The sequence below is a fragment of the Oryctolagus cuniculus genome, chromosome 14, assembly GCF_964237555.1.
Source record: "Oryctolagus cuniculus chromosome 14, mOryCun1.1, whole genome shotgun sequence".
NCBI lineage: Eukaryota > Metazoa > Chordata > Mammalia > Lagomorpha > Leporidae > Oryctolagus > Oryctolagus cuniculus.
Window position 1 is genome coordinate 80,082,399 of NC_091445.1, and position 10,386 is coordinate 80,092,784.

At 40.6% G+C, this 10,386-nt stretch overlaps 1 protein-coding gene across 17 annotated transcripts in view; it reads right to left on the reverse strand.

Moving 5' to 3' along the window:
* PDE4D (phosphodiesterase 4D) overlaps positions 1-10,386 on the reverse strand; it is a 1,654,385-nt gene that overhangs the window by 394,507 nt on the left and 1,249,492 nt on the right. The window lies entirely within an intron of this gene.

A 10,386-nucleotide genomic window follows, 5' to 3' on the forward strand; every position in this document is an offset into this window, starting at 1 on the left:
GACCAACTTTGTCTTTCCTTGCTGACCTTGATCTTTATCGTTTCTACTCAGTGCGACAGCCCCCTCCACCTCAAGATTTTAGCACTGATATGATTACATTGGACAGCACACAATAAGATCAAAGCTCTTTCCCCATCACGACCAGCAGCCGAGCAACGTCTTAGCGGTTGCATGAACTCATCTCACACGTGGGCATTGGCCGGCCAGTGCCATGAGGCATGCACAGACCCCAGGCTGGGCTTTGTCAGAACAAACCAGAGGTAGATTAGCACCACCAGCTCTCCTTATTTTTATACATGTAAAAATAAAGCTTGCAACTGTTTCTAGAAACAGATACGATCTTTCCAGAAAACTGTGAACACACCATTTATAAGTAATGTGAAATTTACTTCAGTTCATGCTTGATTCAAATCTCTTACAATCATGGCTTTTACATCCTACGGCAAGCACGGTGCACTATATTAAGGCATGGCCCTATATGAAGAACTGAACAGGTTACGTTCCTTCACCAGGACTAATCTCACGTCTTCGCGAGACCCTCAGCCCGAGACCCTCTCATATCCTCAGCTGTGTGTTTCTAGAAGTTAAATGAAATTTGCTACTCATTATTTGACATGATTGTTAACATAGTTCATGAGAGCTCTTGTTTGATATGGCTCTCAGAAGATGGATCTATTTCATTGCCTCCGAATTTAAAATTTGACTTCTGTTTCAAAATGGTTACCAGTCATTCTGTTTGTCTCCTCCTCACCCCCCACCAGCCCCCAATACACATCAGCAATAGTCTGACCAGAAATTCCTCATGGTAATAGGAGAAAACACAAAACCGAGGGCTGAGAAAAGTGGGTGAACACAGCCTTTGGTTAATTCTTTTGCTCACGAAAGGGCATCTTTCACTTGTGACGTGTGTGTCTGTGGCCATCACAATTACATGCCTGAGCTGAAGGCCCTTCTCAGCCACACAGTCTCTCACTGCATGGAAATTCTCTGCTCAGCCTTTTAGACCCTCCCTCCTCTCACCCCATCACACTCTTCTCCTTGAACCTGACACAGAAATTACTTAAATACAAAGCCAAATGCACACACCACATAGATGTACCAGGGAGCCGCATACTCAAAACTTTTGTCAAATAACGTCACCTTTCCATGTCGTTTTTCTCACATGTGCAATAACCACCACAACAAATTGCATGGTTGCACGTCCTCTACCATGCGCACTGTTAATTTAAAAGAAATTGGGAAAAAGTTGCACCATACCTCTAGTCCTCAAGCAAGAAAAAATATGTCCAAACTTACCTGCAAAAGACAAGAAAAGAAGGCATTAAATCTCAAATCAGAGCAATTGTAATTCTTCTTCTTAGGCACATTTGTCATCATAGTTTTTATTTATCACTGTGCTTATCATTTTCTGTACCTGTGCTTTTTAGTTCTTGTACATGACAACAGAGCCAGCAGTGATATTCTCTAAAGGCCAATCCTCACTATGCATTGGGTCCTTTTTCCATATGCAACCCTCTAGAGAGCTTTAAGAACAAAAACTTAAACATTTCCTGGAACAGGGAAATCTGTGCATAACAAGGCATAGTTTGGGGTAATAAAATGTAAACAGAGAAAATGGATTATAATTTGGAGTCAGTCCAATGTCGGTTTAATTTCCAGGTTTACTATCTGTATACCCCTTGAGCCTCAGTAGTCCCATCTGTAAAATAGGGATATTCTATTTATCTAACTGGATTGTGGGTCTGAGTCTTAGCTTATGTGGCATGTCGCAAAAATTCAATAAATATTAACGCCTTCCTATAAGCTTCTTGTCACTATTTGGTTGAAAGATAGATGTTTCATGGAGTCTATGAGATATAAAAGATCAATTTAAGCAGGACACAGAATTTCTACATTTTCCTGCTTTCTTTATAGTGGAACCAAGTTGTTTTCTGTGGAATATTCGTCATCATCTAAATGCTGGGAAGCTTCTTTCCAATGTAAACTCGAGCATTTCATTCAGAGTTCAAGCAACCACCTGAGAGTACAGCAGTCTTGAGAACGCTGTCCGTGCCCATCTCCCCACACCCTGCCCCCGATGCTTCCCCTGCCCTCTCCTACCGCAGCCTCCCTGGTTTCTAGCGAATCCTGCAAAACAGCAAGGATGCTGCAGACTCAGGACGCCTGGGTTCACCAGTCCTCTGCCCTGCTCACTCCCCTGCTCGTCAAGCCCCGGAGCAAAGGCATGCCTCCTCTGGGGGACGGCTCACCTCTCTGCTGAAAATTCCAGCCAGACTCTCAGCCGCTCCTTCTAACTTCCCTTCCTTTGCACTCTCTCCTTTCCCAGAGCATAAAGCCTTCCAACAAATTGCATGATGTGCTTATTTATGATGTTTATTGACTCTCTGAGAAGCTACCACCCTTTATACAGTACACGCACATGGGTTTCTGTCTGTTTTGTTAACTGTTGAAAACCCACGATCTTTAAAATCTGGTAAATAGAAGATAGTTTAAAAATACTTGTTTAAGCAATGAATAAAAAACACATTGGTGCCTATATAAAATGTTTAATTTATAAATTTATTATACCAGTAAACATTCACATTTTATCCCACAAATGACTACTTAATATTCAATTATTCTTGCTGGATATAGATTATTTTACTTAGTGATGTCTATGAGAGACACATTAGCTGGACCCAGGCAGCCTTGTTGAAAGGAGCCATTGGCCAGTTCTCACCTATGCTTTCTCAGAGTCTCCGGCCTCTCCCATGACATTTTTCTGAGAAATAAATCTTGGCTATTTCTGAGGTAGGTGTCAAGGTGGGAAGGGAGTCTGCCCCTCCTTTTAAATTCAACAGATGGAGACAACATGAACACATGTGGTCAATCCAATGCAATTAAATAGTCTGCATTTTTAGATTGTGGGTGCAATTGCAAAACCATTTCATCTGTTAAAAGAAGACAAAAGCATAAGAATATTTCCAAAATTTTTGTATGGAATACTAGTTTCTGAGATGTCAAAACCCAGTTGAATAATAAAAATAAGGAAAATACTAAATATTCAAGCAATTTGGAAAATATTGGATTGGCAATTTTAAAGAACATTTTTTATTATAGGGCCTCTAAGAGTGTTGAATAGACTAACTGGAATGCAACTATTCTAGGAAGTGAAGAACATTTGCAGAATGATTGGACTGTCCCATCTCTACATCAATGAATATCAGAGTAAGCCATCTTTTAGAATATGACTTGGGAATTGATGTGCAAAGCAACTTTTGTGAAAAAAAAAAAAACAAAAAAACAAAAAACTGTTTGCGAGAGATAGAGAAAAGGAGAGGGAGAGACAGAGAGACACACACACAGGGGGACAGATACACATCTGGCTCACTCTCCAGATGCCCACACGGCCAGGATGGGACAGAATGAAGCCATGGACCTGGCAGACCGTCCAGGTCTCCCACATGTGTGGCAGAGACTCCATTACGTGAGCCACCAACTGTTGCTCTTCAGGATGCACATTAGCAGGAAGCTGGAGTCAGGAATGGTGTCTAGAATTGAGGCCAAACATTCCAGTACAGGATAAGAGCGTCCCACATGGTGCTGAAACCATGGTTCCAAAAGCCTGCCCCAGCACAAAACGTCTAAGACTAAGTCTGATACTGATCACAGTGCTTCTATTACTCCTCTAAGAATTCTTTAACCTTAGCTAGAGAGGTAAAATGAATTGTTAACCACTTGAAAAACAGCATGATTGCACTGAGGAATAAAAAAAATGTTAACTCACTTTCAGGTGAGTGCTTTCTCCATTTTATCAAATTGCCTGCTAAATTAACATTCATCATAATACTTGAATTATGAACATTTAATGGAAAAGTTCCTTCCCAAGATTATTCTACACTGGAAGCCAATTTCTCACCATCCTGAAATTTGTTCAAGCAGTCTGCATATAATTTTTATTTTATTTATTTAATTAATTTAGACAGGCAGAGTGGACAGAGAGAGAGAGAGAGAAAGGTCTTCCTTTTGTCGTTGGTTCACCCTCCAACGGCCGCCGCGGCCGGTGCACCGCGCTGATCTGAAGGCAGGAGCCAGGTGCTTGGGCCATCCTCCACTGCACTCCCTGGCCACAGCAGAGAGCTGGCCTGGAAGAGGGGCAACCGGGACAGAATCCGGCGCCGGGACTAGAAACGGGTGTGCAGGCACCACAGGTGGAGGATTAGCCTATTGAGCTGCGGTGCCGGCCCATGCATATAATTTTAAATCTGTCTTTGTATCTGTAGTTCACTAAATACCAATTTGTTCTCTATGGCACATTAGCCTCATTAGATACCCTGGAAACAAATAAGCAAAAATTTCCATGTTTAAAAAAAATTAGGATATTCTCCCAATAGTATCAGCTTCCTGGAGAGTCAAAATATTTAATTTGGTTGTACAAAGACTTTGGGAATCTTCCAGTAACAAATCAGTTTAATTTCATGGAAGTTGGTGTGTTTCCCATGGGAGTGTCCTGCTTGTCACATTTGTTGATTATTTTATGGCATGAACGTTCCATAGAACTTATTTTGGGAAATACTGACCTGGGTTACAACGATCTTTAACAGCCAAGAGAGGAAGAAATCATAAGCTATTGTAAAGGATAAGGAAATTTAAAAAACAAAAAAAGGAGTTCTAAGGGAATTGACCAAAGGAGCTGATGTTTATGAGGATAGCTGCTTTCTCAGTGAGGAAGGAAGAAAACCAGGAGAGCTGGTTGTCTGCTAGTATTTATGCGCTTATTGTAAGTAAGTATGGGGCACAGATCAGCACTCTGCCCAAATGTATCAACTTCATAATGTCATGGCCTCATTGACCCAATTCCAAAAACAAACCCTAGATTCCAAAATACATCTCCCCCCCCTCAAATGTCTCGTATTAATTGTATATATTTATAGTGTACACACTATGCTTTGATAAGTGTACACACTGTGGAAGAGCTCAGTCAAGTTTACTGACAAATGCATTACCTTGCAGATTATTTTTTTGTGATAAGGACACTTACACTGTTCTCTCTGAGCAATTTTCAAGTATACGATATGTTACTATGAACTCTAATGAACAGTGATCTCTTAAACTTACTCCTCTTGTCTGAAGGAAAATTTTTGTCCTTTGGCCAACATCTTAGCTAGCTTCCAACCTCTTGTAATCCTCATAATATTACTTTCTGTTTCTGTAAGGTTAACTTTTTCACAAACAAGTGAAATCAGGCAATATTGTCATTTACCATGATGTCCTCCAAGTTCATCCATATTGTTGACAATGTCAGGATTTCCAAAAAACATAACAATCTCAAATAACTCAAGAGTTATAAAGCAGTGTGGCATTGTAGCACAGAGGTTTAAGCCATGCCTGTGACACTGGTATCCCATATCAGAACCCAAGTTTGAGTCCCTGAAGCTCTGCTTTCAACAGAGCTCCCTGATAATGGTGTTGGGATTGCAGTGAAAGGTAGCCCAAGTACTCAGGCCCCTGCCACTCATGTAGGAGACCCCAGATGGAGTTCCTAGCTCCTGGGTTTGACCTGGCCCAGCCCCAGCTGTTGTACCCATTTTGGGAATGAACCAGCAGATGGAAGATCTCTATCTCTCCCTTTCTCCCTGTCACTCTGCCTTTCAAATAAAATGAATAATAAAAAAATAAGGCAAATTACATGCTGTTAAAATTTACAAATGATCTCACTCATGTGCAGAATTTTAAAAAGCTGATCACTTAGAACTAGACAGAAGAATGGTAGTTATCAGAGGTTGAGGGAGTTGGCAAGTTGTGGGCTGGGCAGCTATTGGTCAAAGGATTAAACTTCCCAGTGATACAAGGGCAGTAAGTTCAAGAGATCTACTGTGCAGCATGGCAGCTGTAGCTAATGACAACGTATTATATTCGTGAAAAATGCTGGGAGTTGATGTTAAGTGTTCCCATGACAAAAATTATAATTTCCCAAGGTAATGAATGTGTTAATTAGTCATATTTAATCAGTCTACAATGATACTTTAAAACATCATGTTGTACATGGCACATATAATTTTACCTGTCAATTTACAAAATGAGCAAACAGCAATTTCTCAAAAGAAGACACATGAGAGGCTGGCGCTGTGGCATAGTGGGTAAAGCCATCGCCTGCAGTGCCGGCATCCCATATATGGTCACCTGTTCTAGTCCCAGCTGCTCCACTTCCCATCCAGCTCTCTGTTATGGCCTGGGAAAGCAGTGGAAGATGGCCCAAGTCCTTGGGCCCTTACACCCATGTGGGAGACCTGCAAGAAGCTCCTGGCTCCTGGTTTCAGATCCATGAGGCTCCAGCCATTTGGGGAATGAACCATAGGATGGAAGACCTCTCTTTTTCCTTACCTCTGCCTTGCTGTAACTCTGTTTTTCAAATAAATAAGTATATATATATATACATATATATACATACACATATATATATATACACACTATATATAGTCATATATATGTATACATATGCATATATATGGCTATTTTAAAATTATATATAAAAAGGACATATGAATAGGCAATAGGTATATGAAAGCAATGAAAAAATGTTCAACACCATTAATCATGAAGAAAATGCTAATTAAAACCATCACTTCATATGTTAGAATGATTATTATCAAAAAGACAAAATATAATCAGTGAAGATAAAGAGAAAAGAGAACCCTTGTATACTGTTGATTGGACTGCAAATTAGTATAGTAAGTATGGAAAATAGTACAACATCTCCTTTAAAAATCTATTAATGAAAGTATCATACAACACAGCAAGCCCACTACTGCATGTCTCTAAAAGAAATGAAATCAGTATGTCAAAGAGATATCTATACCCCCATCTTCATTGCAGCATTATTCATAATGGCCAAGATATGGAATTAATCTAACTATGTATCAGTGGATAAATGGATAAAGAAAATAAGATATATATATATATATATATATACACACACACACACACAATGGACTACTACTCAGTTTTTAAAAAGAAAACAAAAATACATCTTTTATTTTGGATAGAAGGAACATTAAGGATCTCTGACAGATATGCCACAAATCATGTGAATCTAACATTAAAATTTTATCTCTGCCATTGTTAGAAATATTAAGAGCCTAAAATCTGTAAATACTAAGATGGACCTTAGGGATTCAAAGAACATAGGAAAATATTTCATTGTGATTTTGTTTATAAATTCATTGGTCTATTCATTTTTATGAAATTGTATGAGCATGAGGTTTTGAGAATAAAGAGATAAGGGGACCAAGTGACGGGTGCTGTGGCATAGCAGGTAGAGCCGCTGCTTGTGGTGCCGGCATCCCATCTGGGCGCTGGTTCCAGTCCTGGCTCTCCACTTCCAATCCAGCTCTCTGCTGTGGCCTGGGAAAGCAGTAGAAGATGGCCCAAGCCTTTGGGCCCCTGCACCCATGTGGGAGACCGGGAAGAAGCTCTTGGCTCCTGGCTTCAGATTGGCTCAGCTTTGGTTGTTGCAGCCAACTGGGGAGTGAACCAGCAGATGGAAGACCTCCCTCTCTCTCTCTGCCTCTCCTCTCTCTGTGTAACTCCAACTTTCAAATAAATAAATAAATCTTTAAAAAAGAGAGATAAGGGGACCAAATCTTAGTTTTTACCCCCAAGTCTTCTATACCTTCATTTTTTAAAAAAAGATTTATTTATTTGAAGGGCAGAGTTACAGAAAGGCAGACACAGAGAGAGAAAATGAGAGAGAGAGAGAGAGAGAGAGAGAGGGGAAGTCTTCCATCCACTGCTTCACTCCCCAGATGGCTGCAACAGGTGCAGGGGACCAAGGACGTGGGCCATCTCCTACTGCTCTTCCAGGCCATAGCAGAGAGCTGGATCAGAAGTGGAGCAGCTGGGTCTCGAACCGGCGTCCATATGGAATGCTGGCACTGCAGGAGGTGGGTTTACCTGCCACACCACAGCACCGGCCCCTTTCGTTTTATATTATATAAACTGTAGTGATTTAAAATATGAAGCCTGTAAAAGGCTCATTATTGAACTGCAGGGCAAACTCACAGGATTATAAGCAAAAGTGCATGCATATTTCCATTTTCCCACAGAATGAACCATAGACTTAGTAAGATATTCAAACCGCACTGAGACCCCTCACCTCCACCAAAGGGAAAGGTTGTTTGAGGAGATAATCTCTGAGAGCTTTCTTTCTTTTCTATTTTTTTATAAGATTTCTTATGGAAGCGGTCCTAAGTCTTCTTTATGATATTTACTAATTCATTTTCTGGGACCTTCCTTTTATTACAGGCAAAAAAATGTATAAAAGACATTATAAAGACTATAATTAATTTTAGCATCAAAATACAGTTAATTATGTAAAACTTTAGTGCATTTTTCTGTTCCATAGCTAGAACAAAGACAGCCACTTGCCCTGAGACTCATGAGTGAGAAACTCACTTCACCACAAGATGGCTCTCTACAATCTTGCATATGTGTTTCCCAAAACAATTTCTCTAAAAGCTATTTCCTGTGTCTTCTCTCCCCTAAACAAAATTACACATTCACAATAAATGATTTTCCATTACTGTTTTACTTTTTGCTTAAACATTTAGCAATGCCTGACGGTCTACGTTAATGTGTTTTGAGTGAGTGGACTAATAAATAGAGTTGCAGATACTCATAGATAATTTACTAAATTTCTGTTACATACAGAGCCTTGCACTGTGCGTGGTGGTAGATTTAGAAACAAACAAAAGGGGTTAAAGTTTAAAGAGCAAAGCACAGTTCTTGCCTTTCTGGGAAGATAAGATTTGCATACCAAAAAGTTTCAGAGTCTATTTCAGTGAAAAATACTTGGTTGGGACATGGTATAGATGTACAAAAAAGGGAAGACACCATGGTAGAATTTAACTAGGAAAAGATTTTATGCATTGGTTTGACCTAAAAAAAACCTCCAAGGTTTTTATGAGAAGAAGGTAAAGGAAAGGTAGCATAAGAAAGAACTTAGAATTATGTGGTTACCACCTGTGAGAAAATGTAGATAAGGCTGGGGGAGTCACAGGGCATTGAGAGTACTTCTCAGGGAGAAGAAAGGTAATTAATATTATTGATGACATAGCTATGAATCATATTGTGAAGAAGTAACCTGGCCACCTTGAAAATATCTGTATGTGCCTCTCGTTAGAGTACTAGAACCCCTGGCTCTACATTTGCATATTTTGAATATGCTGGTCTCCCCCATTTGTTGTACTAAATCCCAGTATACCATCATCAGTGGAAGCTAAATGTCCTCACAGAGGAAAACCAGAATTAAGTAGGTGGGCTTTAAGTAAGCATAAGAGGAGACGAAACTTCGATCTTGACCTTCAGTCTCTCGCGTGATGACTGTGTTTCCCAGATTCCTGTCTTGTGGGAAAGTTGCAGAAGGTCTCTGCTGTGCAGGGTGCAGCCAGAAGGCAAGCTTCTCAGAGGGAACGGAATCTGAGCCCAATAACTCCTGTAAGTCAGTCAGGGATTTTGATTTTACAGTAAAGTCTTGCTCGAAATCTGCGTTGTCTCAGCTGTTCCATTAAGAAAAGGAGGATCTTTAAATGCATATCTGGATCCAACTGGGTTAAGAACAGCACGGTGGGCCTCAATGAAAGATGCTGGTAGTGAGAAAGTAATGAGACCCCAAGAAAAAGAATTCATCTTAGGGGAAAGAGAGTCGAGGCCCATATTCCAGTGATCTCATCTGAAGTTGAGAATTTTCCTGCATTCCAATCTTGACCTCCAAACTACCTGACGAACAGCCCTGCTTGGTGTGCCCAGAGACAGCTCCACCTGACAAGTTCATCACAGCTGCCAGGCCTCCCCTGCACACCTCTGGTCCTGACCTGTCCAGTCCCTTGACAGCAATTCCATCCCTTCAGTTTCCTTTCCCTGGATCTTCACATCACTCTTGAATACTTCCTATGTCACACTTCCCATCCACAATGACATGCTGGTACTCTGTTCTCAAAACTGATCCGGGTGGCATCGCTTTTACCCTTTACACAGCAACCTCTGTCATGTCTCAAGATGACATCTCCTCGTCGGTCACTGCTTCTCTTGTCTTCCTACAGTCCATTTCCAAATTAATTGTCAGAGTGGTCTTGCTAAAGTCTGTTTAAAGATCCTTGCTGTCTTCCTGTTTCACTCACAATTGAGGCCAAGTCAGTAGTAACACTGATAAAGCCCTACATAAACTGCCACTTACCTGCCCGACCACAGGCTCTATCCACCTTTACCCACCTTACATTTCATCCCCAACTTTTTTTTTTTATTCTTTACTTTGCTATTTCACTCCAACCATCAGGACCCCCTTTACCAACCCAAAATCAAGGCAGAATGGGGCCAGCGCTGTGGTGCAGCAGGTAAAGCTGCCTCCTT